An 18742-nucleotide genomic window follows, 5' to 3' on the forward strand; every position below is an offset into this window, starting at 1 on the left:
GTTGCAGGCTATTAATGCAAATCATATGCACCATACTGGCGTGCTGAATTATGCAATGCCATGTGAATGTCTAATCCATTTCACCAGGCTTGTCTTTATCCAGAAAAAAAAAATAATATTTCACTGACATGCTGATTAGTATATTAGGAGAGTTTAAGAAGTTTGGTGCTAAAGTAGGTGCCATCGTGGTGTTATTAATTTAGTTCTGAACAAGACAAACAGCTCTGTGCAGCCATCAAAATCACTACATAAGTCTACAAGATAACTTTGTCAAGACTGATGGGAACTTACAGAAAAGTCCTGTGGTATGTGGAAGGAATTAGCAGATAGATAAGGAGCACATCAATTTTTCTAGAAAACCACTGTCAAGGACTCAGTACCCATGCAGAACCAGACACCTGCCAAGATATCTACCAGGCCTGTGCAGTCACTGTTTCTCAGGTGTTCAGAAACTTGTGGAAAGTTCTAATAGAGCCAGATGTGGAAAGTCAAGGGAATAACAGGTACAAATAAGGTTTAGGCCTTCCTCTGGGGACCCTGTAGGGATTTAAGTACTGCCTAGGCAGCCTCATCAACAACAGCAAAACACTCCCTGTGGGAACACACTTTATATGGGATGAGTTCTGTTGGGGTAGAAACATAAGTTGCCAAATACCCATTAATTATGTATCATAAGAATTCATAGCTTTGAGAATTCCATAGCCCTAACTAAGCTCTTTATTCCCTCTCTATATCAATCCATAAATGTGGATCAACAGAGGAGGTCCCTAGACTTCTATGTGTCCCACAGCTTCCTAGAGGTAAGCTCTGACCCAGCTGCTCACAGGCATTGCAAATGTCCGCAGGTTGGAAAGCACCAAAATGAAGGAAAGGAAAAGAGAAGGTGTTGTGCACTGCGATTTTCCACTAGTGGTCTCAAGAGAGTCTTAGGTGGGCATATAGGTGAACTTTTTGTTTAATTCCACAAATTTTTTTGAACACTTTTTATGTGCCAGGTATCATGCTAGACCCTGGACATACAAGCACTGCTGCTGCCCTCCTGCAGTGCTCCCCATTCTACCGGAGGAGGCAGATATGAGGCGATAGTTTCAACAGGGTGTGAGGAGTGTCACAAAAGAAGAGGAAGGACAGGTTTGCAAGGGGGACTGATGTGGCCTGGGAGCTCAGGAAGCTGTCATTGAGGGAGGAGTCCTTAAGCCAGGACTCTGCAGATATTTTTTTTTAATTGACAAATTAAAATTGTATATTTTTATAGTGTGCAACGTGATGTTTTAATAAAGTGTCTAAATCAAGCTAATTAACGTATCCATTACCTCCCATATTTATCACATTTTATGGTGAGAACAGTTAAAATCTACTATCTTAGCAGTTTTCAAGTATACAATACATTGTTATTAACTACAGTCACCAGGCTGTTACAGTAGATCTCCTGAGCTTATTCCTTGTATCTAACTAAAATTTTGCATCTGTTCACCAACATCCCCCACCACCACAACCCCAGCCTCTGGTAACTACATTCTACTCTTTACTCTCTGAGTTGGACTTTTTTAGAGTCCACATATAAGTGAGATAATTCAGTATTTGTCTTTCTGTGCCTGGTTTATTTCACTTGGCACAATGTCCTCCAGGTCCATTCATATTGCTGCAAATAACAGGATTTCCTTCATTTTATGGCTGAATAATATTCCATTATGTGTATTTATATGTATATGTGTGTAGACACACACATCCCACATTTGCTTTATCCATTCATCCATCAGTGGACATCTTGGCTATTGCAAATAATGCCACAGTGAACACAGGAGTGCAGATGTCTCTCTGACACACAAATTCATTTCCTTTGGATATATACCCAGAAGTAGGACTGCTGGGTCATTTGGTAGTTCTAATTTTAATTTTTTGAAGAACCTCAATGCTGTTTTCTATAATGGCTATACTGGATATAAGTTTTGTTTTTTTTTATTTTTAATGATTAGGTAGTAATATAAATGTGTATACTTGATGAACTTATGATTTCATTGCCATCATATATACTGATATAAATGTTCTCTTTTTAAATAAGCAAATTTAAACAGTGAGTTGACTTAAAGGAAATATTAAGCAAATAATAGTGCAAATACACCACAGATTGTGAACGTGGTACGAGAATGAGGAAAGTTCGGGAAGCCTGTGTTAGATGAGGACAAAGGCAACCGAGAGGTGAGAGGCGGCCGGAGGACAGGCCTGGGGGGAGAGCTGAAATAACAAAACTAAGGAAAAGAAAGTCAACTCAGAGAGTCCCTCCTCCGTGTGTGCTCGCATATGTTATTTCCTTCTTTCACCATTGGCAGTGCCCCGTGGTGGAACGTATTCTCCTCGAATTTTCTATAGAATAATTGAGGCCCTTAACGAGGTTAAGTAAGACACTAAAGGGTCACCCGGCAAATTAGCAGCGGAGATAGAATTACCTCGCGGCCGCCCCTCACCCAGCTGAGAACTGGGCCTCTCTCGCCTCCAAAGTTTCAACTGTGAGCAAGATGGAAAATGGAGCTTTCCATGAAGCAAACGGAATACAACAGAGGGCTTCTGAGGGAAAATAAGGGCTGCAGCAGGCTTGGAAAAACATTATATTGCTGTCATTCCAGTATGTCCTTTGAAATGACCCAATTTGAGGTCCTTGTAGAAGCTTGTGGAATGTATATCCTGTCTCTTTTCAAAAAAAAAAAAAAAGGTAAGTCCCTAAAAAGCAAGGTTGGCCATGCCAGAGTCCGCCTGCTACCCAGCACGACGTCGGTCCCCATAAAGACGCGAAGGTGCATCCCTGGAAGGTGAGCCTGACTTTCTCAACATCAACCTTATAGCTGGGGTTTCTCCACCTGGCGCCCAATTATCCTAATAACTTGCTATCCAGGGGTCTCTCTACACCACGGTGAAGACAGTTCCACTTCCCAGTCTCCACTGTCTCCGGGGACAATGAACTCCGTAAGCCTATTCCCTACTGCGGGACTCGGGGAGGGTGCTCCCCCCAGAGCCCTTCCAGCAATCCAGGGGCTCTGGCCATGTGGGCCTCTCAGTCCAGTAGGGGCAGCTGCTATTAAATCCATTGCCCTGCCAGGGCCTTCTCACCTCTGCCACTGTTCACCGCCCCTTCTTTGTCCCTGCCCTGTCTCTGTCCCCATTTCTTCCCTTCCTCTGTCCCTGACCCCCCCCCCAGGCACTGGTGGACTTCTAGCTTCAGAGCTCTCGATTCATTCATTCACCCAACATTTCCCAGTGAGCAACTCCACGCGCATCTCTGCTCCAGATCCTGGGCACCCAGACACGGTCCTTGCTCTCACAAAGCTTGTGTTCTAGTGGGAGAAGACAAACAAAGGAACTCGTAGTTCAAAAAGATCCATTAATGACAGTCCTCTATCTGCAGGAATAATTTTCAAAGACAAATGTGAAAGGAGGTGAACAAGGGACTACTTTACGGTCTGGAAAAGCCTCTCAGAGATAATCGCATTTAAGTCGGGCTCCAAACCGTGTGAAGAGCAAGTGGGCAGCAGTCCAGGGAGAAGGAATAGCCCGTGCAAAGGCACTGAGGTAGGGGGAGAGAGTCCATTCACAGAACTGGATGGAGGACAGCATGGCGCAGTAATTCTCATGGGGCTGTCCGTGGCAATACAGTGCAGGGCTGTTCCGCGCATTGGGGGAAATTTAGCATCCCTGGCTCCCCGCCCCCTCCCTTAAATGCCAGTAAAATCCCTGGTTCTAACTACTACAAATTCATGCCCTCAGCCCACTCTTCCCAGTGCGATTTGGACAGCTGCAGTGCTGCCTCAGTGGAGAAGCTTTAGAGCACACAAGGTCAAGGGTAAGCATAGTTCAAGATTGGGGGCAGCGCGGCAGGAGGGACAGAGGGGAAGCTGGGCCGCATCACACCAGCATTTTCAAGCAGGTGTATTATTTTTCCAGGGCTGCTGTTACAAAGTGCCACCCATGATGTGGCTTAAATAACAAACGATTATTAACTCACAGTTCTGGAAACTGGAAGTCTGAGATCCAAGTGTCAGCAGAGCTGGTTCCTTCTGAGGGCTGTGAGGGAGAATCTGCTTGTGCCTCAAGCATTTTGGCGAGTAGGCAGTGTTCTTTCTCCCTGCGCCTTCGCATCGTCTTCTCTCTGTGCACGTCTGTTTCTGTGCCTAAATTTCCCTTTTCAGGAGGGCATCAGTCATGTTGGATTAGGGCCCATCCAAGTGACCTCATCTTAATCATGTGCAAAGAACCTATTTCCAAATAAGGCCATATTCACAGATACTTAGGACTTCAGCATGTTTTAGGGAAGACACAACTCAACCCATAACACAGGGTAAGGACTTGGATTTTATTCAAAATGTAATCCCCTGGAGGATTTTACGCAGGTGAGTGATATGATTTAATTTCTGCTTTTAAAAGATCACTCAAGTTGCTATGTGGAGAATGGATTACTGGGGGCAAGAGCAGAAAGAAGCAGGGACACCAGTTAGAGTAAAAATTCAGGCAAGAGACGGTGGTGGCTTGGAAGAAGGCACCCTGATACCTGTGGTCAGGTACATACAGCATTTAGGCAGGTGGGGCCTCTCAGAGAACTGAAGCAGGACGTGGGCTAACACTCAATCCAGAGAACTTCTGCTTGGCAAGGGAAAGCCGTCTGGGGACAGTCCACCAAAATGCAAAGTGTGGGACCTGAAGACAGTCAGTCTTCACAGGTCAAGACCAGAAAATGACCTGGACAGATACCCTACAGAGGGCAGAATAAGAACTTCCAAGTGCCCTTCGCATGACACGGGTATATAGTGCTAACAAGTTCCCCACGGTAAGTCAAGACAGGGGTCTGCCTCCACCATGTTGGACAGCTCAGGCCATGAGAGGGCAACGGCCTTTTACCCCGTTCTCGCTGCCTCCCTCTCTCCAGCCAACAGTGGCACACGCCAGGGCTCCACACTGCTGCTTCCTTTCCACAACTGTACCAATACATACTCCTTCCAATCAATTAATATTTCCATCCCAGTGAACAAGAACAAGTTAACACGCCGACAGTGTGGGCTACCTTCCAGGGTTTGTCTGCTGACAGATTAAAAAGTATGTCAACACGGCTTTATATTAACAAATATTGCAAAGCAGAAGCCTTTGTTTGTTTTGCTTTGCTTTGCTTTCCTGGTTTGTTGGTAATGTTGGTGAACCCAGGCCTGCATTCATGCAAAGGTAGACTGACCAGGTGATGTCAGCCCGGCCGGGACCTTGGTATGTGAAAGTGCTGGTGAGTCGCACACAGCAGCCAGTCACTTGCTGACTCCTGCCAAATGAATCAGCCAGGAGAACAGCAAGTGAGTGGGTGTGCAGTTTCTTTCTTATGCAATTTGAGGTGATGACATGGTTGTCATAAGATGCACTTTTTTTTTTTTTTTTGAGACAGAGTCTCGCTCTGTCACAGGGCTAAAGTGCCATGGCATCAGCCTTGCCCACAGTACCCTCAAACTCCTGAGCTCAAGCAATCCTCCTGCCTCAGCCTCCTGAATAGCTGGGACTACAGGCGAGCACCACCATGCCCAGCTAATATTTTCTATTTTAGTAGTTCCTGGCTAATTTTTTCTATTTTTAGTAGGGACAGAGTCTCGCTCTTGCTCAGGCTGGTCTCAAACTCCTGAGCTCAAGCGATCCTCCTGCCTTGGCCTCCCAAAGTATTGGGATTACAGGCGTGAGCCACCACACCCAGCCAAGATGCACTTTTAAGTGGCGAGTTTTAACTTCAGTATTGAAGGAGGAAGATGGCAATAGAAGAAGCTATTTGCAACTTTTCAGGAAAAGCTTTTTTAAGTATATTTTAATTTTTTAAATAGAGCATCAACTCTGGACCTAGTTTCTCATCCTCCAACCCCTCTGGCTGCCTGTTTACCAATAATGATGAAGGGCTGCCTCAGGTCTGAGGTCACTGGACAGGCAAGGCTACAGAGCCTCTAGAGAGCAGGGTTTCCAACTACAGCCCCCGGTCAATGCCAGCCCACTGCCTGCTTTTGTACAGCCTGTGAGCTAAGAATGATTGTCACATTTTTAAATGGTTGGAAAAAAATCAAAGGCACCATATTTTGTAACAAACAAATCACATTTCGTCACAAGTGAAAATCAAAATTATATGAAATTCAAGTTTCAATGTCCATAAATGAAGTTATGTTGAAACATGTCCATGCTCATTTATTTTCATGTCATCCATGGTTGCTTTCATGATACAACAGCAAAGCTGAGTACTTTTGTCAGAGACTGTGTGGCCTACAAAGTCTAAAATGTTGACTATCTGGATTTCTAGAGAAAAAGTTTGATAACTCCTGCTGTAGAGTTTGAGGAGGAAGCACACTGGATCCTGTTATGTGGTCCCCACGCATTTTCATTCACTCTCCTAACTCCTTGTAGGTTACTTTTATTCATTTGAAAATCTGTATTGAGCTCCTACTATGTGCCGGGTGACATGCTGGGTCCTGGGAGTACAACTGAGAACAGTAAGGGACAGTCCCTGCTCTCAGAACTGGAGTCCAATAGCAGGGCAGGTGTTGACCTCACAGGCATGCAAATGCTGTGCATTAAAAATGACAACCTTGGCAAGTGTCCCAAAGGGAAGTACGTGAAGCTATAAAAGCACAAAATAGGTACACTGACCTCCTGTTCTGGGATATCAAATAAGATAGGCCAGAGTTTAGATTAATGATTGATCTGGGATTTGTAGAAAATGCTGAAGTTAGCACAGGGAAGGGGAAGAGAAAGAGTGTGACCTATCTCAATTTCTCGCCCACACCCTTCTTACTTTTTTCCACCCTTCACTTCATGAAGCACAAAAGGGAGGGGACGAAGGAGTGAGGCAAGAGTGGGGAGCCAGGTCGGGGCCAAGCCACGAGAGACTTTGAGGATTCTGTCTTTACCCTAAGACAGTGGGAAGTTGGACAAAATATTCTTGAAAGCACTGTTTCATGAGAACATGATGGAAGCAGCCAAAAAGCCACAAGAGAATATTTCAGAAATGATGGTCTGTTCACACAATGGAATGTGAAAAGGCAGTGAAAGCAAATCTACTACAACTACACGCAGCAGTAGGGATGAATCTCGGTTATTAAATGAAAACAGTGAGCACCAGAAGGTAACGCATAGCGTGACAAACTTTGCATAGAGATAAAGGTAACTACAATTTCACAAGACACTCGTTAGGAATATACTTAGGTAATAAAACCCTCTTTCAATAGAGTGAGGCAAGAGTCCAACACGAGGCTCAGAACAGAGAGTTGGCAGTGTCACGGGATGGGGCACAGCACTCAGGTCGCTTTTTGCCACTTTTTGTGGGCAATAGAGTCATAGGTATTTAACGCATTAAAAATTGACAATAGCCATGAGAAGCTATGACGATCCATAACAGAGGGTGACATGATTCACTTTGCAGTTGAAAATGATCTCTCTGGCTGCATTGAGGAGCTGCTCTGGAACAGGCAAGAGTGGAAGCAGGGAACCCAGGCGAGAGGAACCCAGACGAGAGGAACCCAGGCGAGAGGCCACTGTCAAGGTGCAGCCAGAGGTGGGGGAGGCTGAGACTGGGGAGACGGTGACTGGTGGAGAGGATCATCCCTTTGCTCAAACTGACTCGCTGTCCGTTTTTACATGTCAAGCATCAGTATTAAACAAACAGCAACTCAACACTCCCTTTGGTGGACAGTAGGGAAGAAAGTGAATCAAGAATGTGTCTTTGACCAAGAGATTTCCAAGTCTTCCTATTAGAAAGGTATTATCAGATGAATAAACATAGATGGCATCTGAATGACGATTTGGAGACCATTAGAAGCACTATCAGCTAGGGTAGCTAGCTTAGAAGAGCTCATAAAAAATCCTTTTATCTCCTGGAAAAATAAATAAGAGAAAATCACAACAGAACAACACCCGGACAATGTCACCGGCCCTCCAAGGGCGGTTTTCTCCCCTCACTTTTATTGTGCCTCTCTCCTATCTCCACAAATGTACTTAAAATTCTCTGAAGCAGCAATCCTGGAAAACTGATTTCCCAACGGGCATGTTTAGTTTGGCTAGCTGCTCATTCATGAGTGCAATTTGAAGTGCAAGGGTCAAGGCCGAAGTCTAGCCGAGGCAAGTGATGGTTTTGATACCGATCTTCACAGGAAGGCTTTGGATCACTCACAGGTGGCCGCCATGTTGTCTGCTCTGGGTAGCTGTCAGTACATCAAAAGGCAACTGGTTTTAGGTGTTCAGGGTTTGGGCTGCTTGGTCTCTCAAGTTCGAGGCTGCCCAGTGAAGGGAAGCTTGGGATTCAGGGCTGCTATCTTAGCTCCACCCTTATTAGCTAAGGGATCTCGGGTGGCCAGGGCCCTGTGAATCTGTGACAACACAGATGAAGATGCTGTGTACATGTTAGTCACCTGTCCCTTAGAAGCAACCTCAAACCACCCCTACCTGCCCTAGGTGCTGCCCTGTCTCTCTGCATCATTGCCAAATGGGCCACACTGCCTGCAACTTCTCTCCCAACCAGTGTCACTTTCCCTGCAGACTCGGGTCACCAGAGCAAGAGCAGAAGCTGGCCAACACCATGCTTGGTGGGGACAGACCCTTTTGTCTTTACACCCTGGTGGACAGGCCCCGTCCTCTGCAATGCCTCATGGCTTCTCTTTCTTTCCCTTTCTGCTCCCTTTGTATCTGGCGGCTTGTTGCTTATTTCACTTGCAATGCAAATGGAAAGAGAAAAGGAAAGAAAGGTAATGGGCCAACCACTCTTCCCTCCACCACACCCCATCTCCTGAGCCAACAGGTCCGCTTATCTTCCTCCCTCCCGTTTCCCAGTAACAGTGCGTGGCATTATTTACAAAATGGGTTTCACAGTTACAAGCTTTGAAGCCTTCCGAGTGAGTTTTCCGACTCTGGGGATATGTGATAAGAATCTGCCCCTCAAATGATATGAATAATAAAATGGTAATCTTCTACAAAGGCTGTAAAAGCCCTGGAGAAGAGCAGATTTTTAATTCCGAGAAATCCGGGGGGCGGTTCTCTCAGACAGCCTGGCACAGGCATGCTCCGGTGACGCCGGGGGTAGGGGCGGGATGTGACTCTCACTCAAGGGCTTCCTGAGCACACGTTTACATGCCTGGTGCAAATGGGAATTATGCACTCTGGTAACCCTGACGACATCACAGTTAACTCATTTACATTGAACGTGGAACAGATTTGCCCCGAGTAACAGATAAACATATTTCCATGGATTATAAATCGTAGCCCCGCAGAGCTGCAAAAGGTCTGGAAAGTGTCTCACCAAGCTTGCTCATGTTACAGAAAAGGAAACAGAGGCCCAAAGACCCCAGGTTACTGGCTCAGCCACACCCAGTGGCAGGGCCGGGGCTCAGAGGTGGCTTTCCAAGCCCCTCCAGTGTCTCTGAACTTCAGTGGAATTATTCTGTTATCTTACAACAGACAGAAAAGCAATTGAAGGAAACAAGATGGAGAAAAAAGAAATTGAAACAGAGAGGAAAGGATGGAAGAGATAATGGCAGAAATTACCGGCGAGACTGTCTGCCTCTATCCGTCTTTATCTTCCTTGCTCGAGCTCTTCTCATTCTGTAACCTGTGCCTACCCTGTCTCCCACAGGCTGGCTCCGAAAGAGCACAGCGTTATTTAGTTTATTCCAAACACAGTTGGCCCTCGAACAACACGGCTTTGAACTTCACGGGTCCCTTTACATGTGGGTTCTCTTCTGTCTCCTCCTCCCCTGGGACAGCAAGACCAACCCCTCCTCCTCCTCCTCCTCCTCCTTGGCCTACTCAAGGTGAAGATGAGGATGAAGACCTTAACGATGATCCACTTCCACTTGATGAGTAGCAAATATACTTCTCTTCCTTAGGATGTTCTCAGAAACATTTCCTTTTCTCTAGCTTACTTTATATTGTAAGAATACAGTATATAATACATATACAAAGTATGTGTTAACTGACTGGTTATGTTATCAGGAAGGCTTCGGGCCAACAGTAGGCTATTAGTAAAGTTTCGGGGGAGTCAGAAGTTATACATGGATTTTCCACTGCACGCTGGGGTGGAGGGGTCATCACCCCTAACACACATACACACACACACACACACACACCCGTTGTTCAAGAATCAGCTGTATTTTTGAAGGGGTCCCACAGTGAGCAGAACGTTGGTGGGACTGAGGACAGCCAGGACAACTTTCCAGTACTTTGCACTATGCCCACTCCATACCCACTCCCCCACTGCCAGGGAGGACATGAGGCCTGACCAGTGTGGTTCATAGGCACCACCTAGCACTGTTAAAAATGTAGAATCCTGGGCTCCGACCTGAGCCTGAAGGATCAGAATGTGCATTTTAACAAGAGGCCCAGGCGACTGGTCCCCACATTAAAGTCTGAGAAGCAACAATGCGGAGAACATTAGAAAAGGTTCCTCATGCATATGCCTCCTTCTGTCACAAACTTGCTTCCAGGCCCCAGGAGGAAGACAGGTGAGAGATTTTAAATACTGAGTAAGGTGTACACAGTCTTTTAAATGCTGAGATCCATCCTGTGATGTGCCTCGGGATGAGACAGATCCGTTTCAAATAGTTCATTCCACGGCAGTTGTGGTTTGGTCTTTCCTCTCCGGGCAGATGTCATCCGTGACAAATGCACAAGAATCCTCATAACAGGTTGGGTTTTGCAAAATCTGAAGGGATGTAGATTTCCAATATTTCCAGCTACTCCTGAATCCGAAAAGTGTACACCGCAGGGAAGAGTCAAGTATTTTGAATTTGTCCAACCTTGAGGCGAAGCAAACGTCCCTCCAGGCCTCGCTGGGAAGGGGACCAAGACGGTGTGGAGCAGGGAGACCAGACAGCCCTGCTGCTTCCAAAAGCAACCTTGCAGCTGAGGTTTTCTAACGAGCAGCCTGGTGGCAAAATCACAATGAAAAATTAGCAGGAGAAAATTTCCAGGTGTCAGTGCCAATGAGGGAGTAATAGACAAGAAATAGAAAGCGTCCTCTATACAAGCATTTCCGACATTGAAGCTGGTGTGGGAATGTTGACTTATATCCCTATTTTCCCAAGTGTCAGGCCATCCCATGTGTCGCATTGACACTGACGCAGATTTCTTGTTATATAATCCCTTTGCCAACACCAGGGAATAGCTCTGCCCTTTGATCTACACAGATCTGAGCTTGAGATCCCTGCTTACACATCTCCAGTTAGGCTACTCAGAATAAGATTTCCGAAAGCGGGGAGAGGAGGAGAAAAGCACACATAAATCTAGAATGAGTAAGCTTTAAAAAAAAAAAAAGAGCAAATTCTAGAACGTGCATTCTATGAATAGACACTGCCGATGTGTGATGTGTATAAAGCCTTCCATACCCTTCACAGGTTTTACTTAATCCGCAGATTTTGCCAATTATGCTCATATTTATAGCCATATGCAATTCTTCATAACACAAAAGCTAAAACAAAGGCCAAACTTCTACCCTGGAGGCCTGAATTCTATCACTTTCCCCTTTCTATCTATGCACACATTGCACCACCATAGTATGACTCCCCTGTGTCCATCACAACAGTAACATCATGTGGTCACTCAGTGACAGCCTCAGCACAGAGGTCTCAGCCACCCAGACAGAAAGCAAGCCTCACCCCCGCCTGGGTTCCCCTCGTCATGTGGACGGAGGATGTGAAGCTTGGCTTCTGCGCTGAAAACGCTCGGGGGGGAAAAAGACTTCTGGGTCACCGTAAAACTCCAAAGTTACCACTTCACTCATTGCAACACAATCATAAACAACACACACATGCGCACATCCGTGCCCACATATGCTTCCTAGGCCTTCAAAAGATATTTTTCTCTATTTTTATTGGACTTCGAATCCAGCACCACAGCCCTGAAAGTCTGAGGACGTTCCAATCTGCTTCCTATTTGAGCCGGCTCTGGGCAACACAACTGAATTGGTGTTCATCCATCCTGCAATAAATAAGCTTGTTTTCTTCCCATCGTGGGCAGGTTGAGTGTAGCCAGGACCCAGTCCTAAAGATGGGAGACATTCTGCCTTTTCAGAAAAAGTTTGGTGGACACAGAGGAAAAAAATACTTTAAAGAAGGACTAAGCCCTTGGAAATGGAAAGCAAGGCAGGGACAGGAGTGTCTGGCTCCCTGCCATTTTGCAAATGTGTTTTCAAAGCCAGTTACAGTGTGCTGATTGAGCAGTGTACCTGCTCCTACGCCACGGCGCCCAGACCAACCCGTCCAGTAGGGCTTCCTTGGGCTCCCTTGGTCTCTGGAATGGAGGGACAGTTCTCTGTAGAAGCCTTTTGCTATAGGAAAGGGTTTCTTTTTAAAAAGACATCTTTTATTTCCCCATCTGTTTCCTCTCACCGTACAATTTGGGGTCGACTCGGGTCTTCCAACATTCTGAAGGATAGTTTGGCGCTTTCTTCCCACAAACATGAATCTGTAGACTGGGAAGGGCTTACTTTCGTGACCCCTTTCACCTCAGAGAAGGGAACACTCCCCAACTGCCTCTCCCTGAGGATTTGTTATAAATAGACAGGGGGGTCAAGCTGAATTTTGGGGGGCGGAAAATAGACAGGAGGTAAACAGCTTTTGAAGGGCAAAACAGGACACCCCCTAAAGAAAAGGGTGTTAATTGAATTTGTTTTCAAAAACTGCAAATCCCTGTATTTGCTTGAAGCAAATGAGGCACTAATGCTACAGAGACCATTGTGCCTGTCGTACAGAATGTCCCTAAGTGGGAGGAGACGGGGCAGCCTTCCTCAGGGCCACTTTGCCTCTTAAAATGGTGAGGTTTGGCTCCTCGTGTTCAAACTCCGGGGACACAGCATGGAGTCAGTGGACACTTAGTCACACAAGATGTAAAATTTTTATATGAATCTGAGAAAAAAGGAGGAGAAAATATAAAACAAAGAGACTTTTTACTTAGCTGCTGAAAGAATAAACTGTCCCTGCTCCTCACCTTCTTCCTGTCTTCAGTGGAGTGAGCTCCCTGAATGGAGAGGTAATCAAGCCAATGGTGTGATGGCTGCCCAGAGTGTGAGCCATACTGCCTCTATCGCCACCATGTCAGGCTCCCTGACTGTATCCACAGCATCAGGATCCCCCCCTCGTCCTCCTCTTCTGCAAAATTCAAGGGTACAGAAAGCACCACCTACTACAAACACAGACCAATATTTCATTTCCAAATACAGTGATAAAGAGAAATTGAAAATAACCTACAATAAAATGGCCCTTATGAAAGAACAACTAATTCTATACTCTGTCTTTTACCTCCAGGAAAAGAGGAAGGAGAAATGGATACAAAAGAGAAATAGGGATTTGCTTAAGTGGATAGGTAAGTTTTCCAGATAGTGTCAAGAAATATACGTTGATGAAATAAAAAGGTCAAATTTTAAAAATGAAAGTGATATAAAAATTTTGTTAACAATCCATATGAGGTTATGTCATAATTAGATGCAACATCTAATTATTAAATTAATATAATAAAAAATATTAAATTTTTTAAGTATAAGTACAATTTGGGGAGTCTTGGTTGTTGGGATATTTTGGGGGGGTCATTTTTGTTGTTGTTGTTGTTTGCCAACTAGAAACCTCCAATACCTGCTGTCTGGTTCAAAACCAAAGGCCAGTGCATTTACATAGAACAGTAGAGCCCTTGTGCTCGATTTCTTAGAACTTACTTCTGCATCCCTCCCTGTTCAGTTCCCATGACTATCAGCCCCGCACCAGGAAGGGGAGATTCATGAGGCAGGGAGTGTGGTGGGATCAGGCTGGACTTGACCAGGCAGGAGCCGCTGAGGGCAGGCTGTGCACTAAGACCTTTCCAGCCCACCAGGGTGTTATGGGCAGAATGTTTGTGTCCCATCAAAATTCCTATGTTGAGGCCCTAAGCCCCAAAGTGTGTTTGGAGGTGGCAGGGTGGGACCTTCATGATGGGATTGGTGTCTGCTATGGTCTGAATGTTGGTGTCCCCCTAAAATTCATATGTTGAAACTTAACTCCCAAGGTGAGGATATTAGGAGGTAGGGCCCTTGGAAGGTGAGGAAGTCAGAGGGGTGGAGCCCTCACAAATAGGATTAGTGGCTTTATAAAACAGGCTATGGAGAGACCACTTCCTCCTTCTGCCATGTGAGGATGCAGCAAGAAGCTGCCATCTTGGAAGCACTCACCAGGCACTGAATCTGTTGACACCTTGATTTTGGACTTCCCAGCCTGTAGACCGGTGAACGATAAATCTCTGTTGTTTGTAAATTACCTAATCTAAGGTATTTAGTTACAGCAGCCGAATGGACTAAGGCAGTGGCCTTGTAAGAAGAAGCCAGAACACTCTCCCTGTCTCCAGACACGCACACCAGTGAAAGGCCATGTGAGCACACAGTGAGAAGGCGGCCATCTGCAAGCTAGAAAGACAGCCCTCACCAGAGCCCAACCACGCTGGCATCTTGATCTTAGCCTTCCAGCCTTCAGAACTGAGAGAAATAAAATTTCTGTTGTTTAAACCACCACATCTGTGGTATTTTGTTGTGGCAGCCCGTGCTGACTTAAACACAAGGCACACCCCATCTAACTCTGTCCCATCCCTCATAGTGAGCAAGCTTGTTCCCAAGGTCACTTTGCTCCTGCTGCTAAAAGTGATCCTGCCTTAGCCAGATCCAACCGATCTTCACTTCTGCCCTTCCTTCCTTCTACAGATTAAGCTTCTGACTTCTAGAAGTGGGGGTAGGGGAAGATACAGAAACAAAACATGTATATGTGTGTGTTTGTGTACACACTGGGCCTTCTTTCAAAGACCAAGTAGAAGAAATATGACAGCCCCAGGTGGGTTTCACCAACAGCCTTTCAGAGAGAGGTGCTCCGTCTGCATCTTCCCAGCTGTGCTTGGTCTCTCCAACACGTGTGCCATGTCTGGTTCTTGGAAGTGTCCTCTTGAAGCAGGTGAAAAGGCCACCCTAACTCACATCAGCAAAAGCAAGAGGGCATTAGTCGAGCTTGTCTCCATCAGTGATATATTAATATTTTATTAACCTCCTAGCAAGAACAAGCCTCTTTGTTATTGATGTGAAGTGTTTTTGAAACACAGAGATACAAAAAAATATACAAAGTCTGGGTACACCCAGACACACAAAACTGCTGTTCGTGACAACACAGCTACACTTGGCTGGAGTTAATGTGGTGTGAGGGTTGGCAGGGCGGGCAAGACGGGGCCCAAACTGAGGTGCAATTTCCACACTGTGTACATCTCTACCTGTCCCTTCATGTACCCTATTTCCACTCCACCTGGGGAGTACACCAGGCTGATAAGCCTGGATTTCCCAAGCTTTCCCAAGGTCGAAAGCATCATGAAGAATGTTATTGTAATTAAACCACTAGTTGTCATCTCCCCCCCCCACCCGCTGCAGTAGAATGGGAATGTATAAGAAAAAAGGGGGTGGGTGGGAAAGGGGAGTTCAAAGAAGAGAATTCCAGAGAATAGTTAAGTGCTGGGGAATGGGGGTGGGTGTATGTAGTCCAGCCCTGATGCCTTCCAGGGAAAGAAAGGAGCAGGCTTTCTGGGTAGATGGGGAGCCTAGGGGAAGATGAGAAACAACCCTAAGTAGATGGGGTCATCAGAAGGTTCCAGAACGTCCTTGGGAGGATGCGGGAGAAGGTGTAATTCCTTGCACATGGGAACATTTCCTACATTCGTCTGGACACAGGGCCCCACAGGCAATCTCCTGCTGTCCACACGGGCCTTAAGAGTGTCCAGGGGCCGGGTGCGGTGGCTCATGCCTGTAATCCTAGCACTCTGGGAGGCTGAGGTGGGCGGATTATTTGAGCTCAGGAGTTCAAGACCAGCCTGAGCAAGAGCGAGACCCCATCTCTACTAAAAATAGAAAGAAATTATATGGACAGCTAAAATATATATATAGAAAAAATTAGCCAGGCATGGTGGCGCATGCCTGTAGTCCCAACTACTCCGGAAGCTGAAGTAGGAGGATCGCTTGAGCCCAGGAGTTTGAGGTTGCTGTGAGCTAGGCTGACGCCACGGCACTCACTCTAGCCCGGGCAACAGAGTGAAACTCTGTCTTAAAAAAAAAAAAAAAGTGTCCAGGCATGTCCAGGCAGGTCAGACCCAGTAGGAACTGCTGATGTGCGGTGTGAGAGAAAGGAGAAATGAGGGCAAAGAATTCCAGGGCACGACTGTGCCCTGCTTGCTCTGTACTTGCATCTTGGCCAGGCCCTCATGAGCCAGTGGCCCTTGGGAGTCTCATTTTCCTCTTCCCCGTGTTTGTGTCCCCCCCATGGTGGTCTCCACACTACACCTGCGCCTCGGTGCCCTCCCATGCCTTCCCCTGGCTGCCCAGTTTCCTCTGCCCACTGTCTCCACTGAAGACACCCCTCTCCCCGTGGGTTCATACTTCCTGCCCTCTTCCCTCTATTCTGATTTTTTAAACCTTATTATGCAACTTTTTTAGACCTTATTATGCAAGAGTGGCAAGGTCCCTTGTTTCTGCTGCAAAGAGATGCCCAGCATGGAGGGCGCTGAAGAAACTTACTGCGACGGCCTTTTGTGCTTGGAGCCAGTTTTGCTCCACCACTGCCACTCACGGTGACTCCACCCACTAATCCATGAGAGGCTGGGACCCCACCACATTCCTCATCGCCGACCCATCTCTCTTTGCCACCAAAGATGCCTGGAGTGGTGAACATCTGTCCCCAGATAATTCCTGACTTAATGGTCTTCATCACCCAACTCTCATAGACATTTAGGGAATTCCTTACTGGCAGGTCGGTTCCACCTTTCTTTAACCTTAGACATGGAGCCCTGGTGGATATAATCATACTTGATGGCTCAGTGCACAGTGTCATCTTTGGCCCATATGGAGTCCCTTCCCTTGTCTGTCTGTCTGTCTCAGTGTTTGTTTCATCCATCCCCTTTGTCCCCATTTATTACCCCCATTAACTGCCCCATAAGCAATTATTCCAATGTACATTTTTTTTTTTTTTTTTGAGACAGAGTCTCACTCCATTGCCTGGACTAGAGTGCTGTGGCATCAGCCTAGCTCACAGCAATCTCAAACTCCTGGGCTCAAGCAATCCTCCTGCCTCAGCCTCCCGGGTAGCTGGGACTACAGGCATGCACCACCATGCCTGGCTAATTTTTTCTATATAGTTTTAGTTGTCCATCTAATTTCTTTCTATTGGTTTTTTTTTGTTTTTTGTTTTTTTTTTTTTTTTTAGTAGAGATGGGGTCTCGCTCTTGCTCAGGCTGGTCTTGAACTCCTGAGCTCAAACGATCCGCCTGCCTCGGCCTCCCAGAGTGCTAGGATTACAGGTGTGAGCCACCATGCCCGGCCCCAATGTACTTAACATCCATCTTTTTTTAAGTTTTCTGGCATAATGTTTATTGCACTTTGGTGTACACGTATTCTCAACTTGAAGAAAGGATTTGTGTTACACATTTGTCCTGATTCTTACTTTTTTCAATCAGCATTATGTTTTTAAGAGAATCTGCATTGCTATTGTACTTTAGCCCAGTGCTTCTTGTCGCTGCATATTTATACCGATGACATACATCTACCCACGTTTCACCTAGCGACTCTCCTGGTGAAGGACAGATGGCCTGTAACTCTCCATCAACACAATAATGAGACAATATATTAATATGAACAGCCTTGTATGTTTCCTTGTACAGAATGGTGTGAACATTTCTTTGGGATATACACCTAGCTATGGAATAGCTGGGTCACAATCTATGCAGTTTTTTAATTTACCTAAGTAGTGCCAGATGACCCACAAAAATGGCTACACATCAATCTAGACTCTTACCCACAGTGTGTGAGGGACCCCAGATAACCCAGACTCCATTCCCCACAATCAGTCAACATCACGAAGCTTTCTAATTTTTTCTCTAAACTGGTATAAAGCAAAATCTCATTCTCATTTGCATTTCTCTGGTTATTCATACATATGAACATTGCTTTATATTTATTGCCTTCGGGGTTTTCTTCTTTCTAAAATGCCTATTCCTACCTTGTGTTCATTTTTCTATTAGAACTGATTTGCAGGCCTTCTTTGCATATTCTACATCGGAATCCTTTGTCAGTTTTAGACATTGCAAATATCTTCTTCCACCCTGCCATTTCTCTATGAAATTTGTCTATAATGTTCTTCTATGAAATAAAATTCTTAACTACAGTGTAAACAAATTTATCAATTCTTTTGCCTTCTGGTCTGTACTTCTGAAATTCTATTTAAGAAGTCCTTCCTCACCACTCTCATAAAGATATTCCCCTAATATTTTCTTCTATTAACTTCATAACTTTACTCTCACAGTCAGCAGACCCATGCTCTAGAGTAAGTTTTTAATCTCTCTGGAATCCACTTTCATATGCAGTGTAAGGTGGGGATCTCATTTTCACCTTTTTGTTCAATTAGCCATTTTCGCAGTCATCTAAGCAATTCCCCAGTAATTTGTGGTGCCTCATCATTGTTCCTAATATGCTCGGGTCTATCTTAGAGCTTTCTATTCTGTCCCATTGGCCTATATGTCTGTTACTACATACAGTTTGTGTTACTATGGCTTTGTTGCATGTTTTATTATCTGGATAAGTCCCCCTTTTTTCCTTTGTTTTTTGTTTCGTTTTGTTTTTTGAAACAGAGTCTCACTCTATCACCTGGGATAGAGTAGAGTGCAGTGCCATCATCACAGCTCACTGCAGCCTCCAACTCCAGGGCTTAAACTA

The 18742-nt window shown here is 45.6% G+C and overlaps 2 long non-coding RNA genes across 5 annotated transcripts in view; one reads left to right on the forward strand and one right to left on the reverse strand.

Annotated features, from left to right (window-relative positions):
- The first annotated feature begins 4329 nt into the window (after positions 1-4329).
- LOC123638291 lies at positions 4330-14445 on the forward strand. The gene is made up of 4 exons (XR_006735297.1): positions 4330-4382; positions 7424-7543; positions 13293-13350; positions 14290-14445. It is a non-coding gene; the product is annotated as an uncharacterized LOC123638291 (long non-coding RNA).
- LOC123638290 overlaps positions 9907-18742 on the reverse strand; it is a 49252-nt gene continuing 40416 nt past the window's right edge. For all 4 annotated transcript variants that reach the window (XR_006735295.1, XR_006735294.1, XR_006735293.1 and 1 more), the window contains exon 4: positions 9907-10915. This is a non-coding gene — a long non-coding RNA (uncharacterized LOC123638290). The remainder of the gene's footprint in view (positions 10916-18742) is intronic.

This window comes from Lemur catta, chromosome 5 (genome assembly GCF_020740605.2).
Source record: "Lemur catta isolate mLemCat1 chromosome 5, mLemCat1.pri, whole genome shotgun sequence".
In the NCBI taxonomy this organism is placed as follows: Eukaryota; Metazoa; Chordata; class Mammalia; order Primates; family Lemuridae; genus Lemur; species Lemur catta.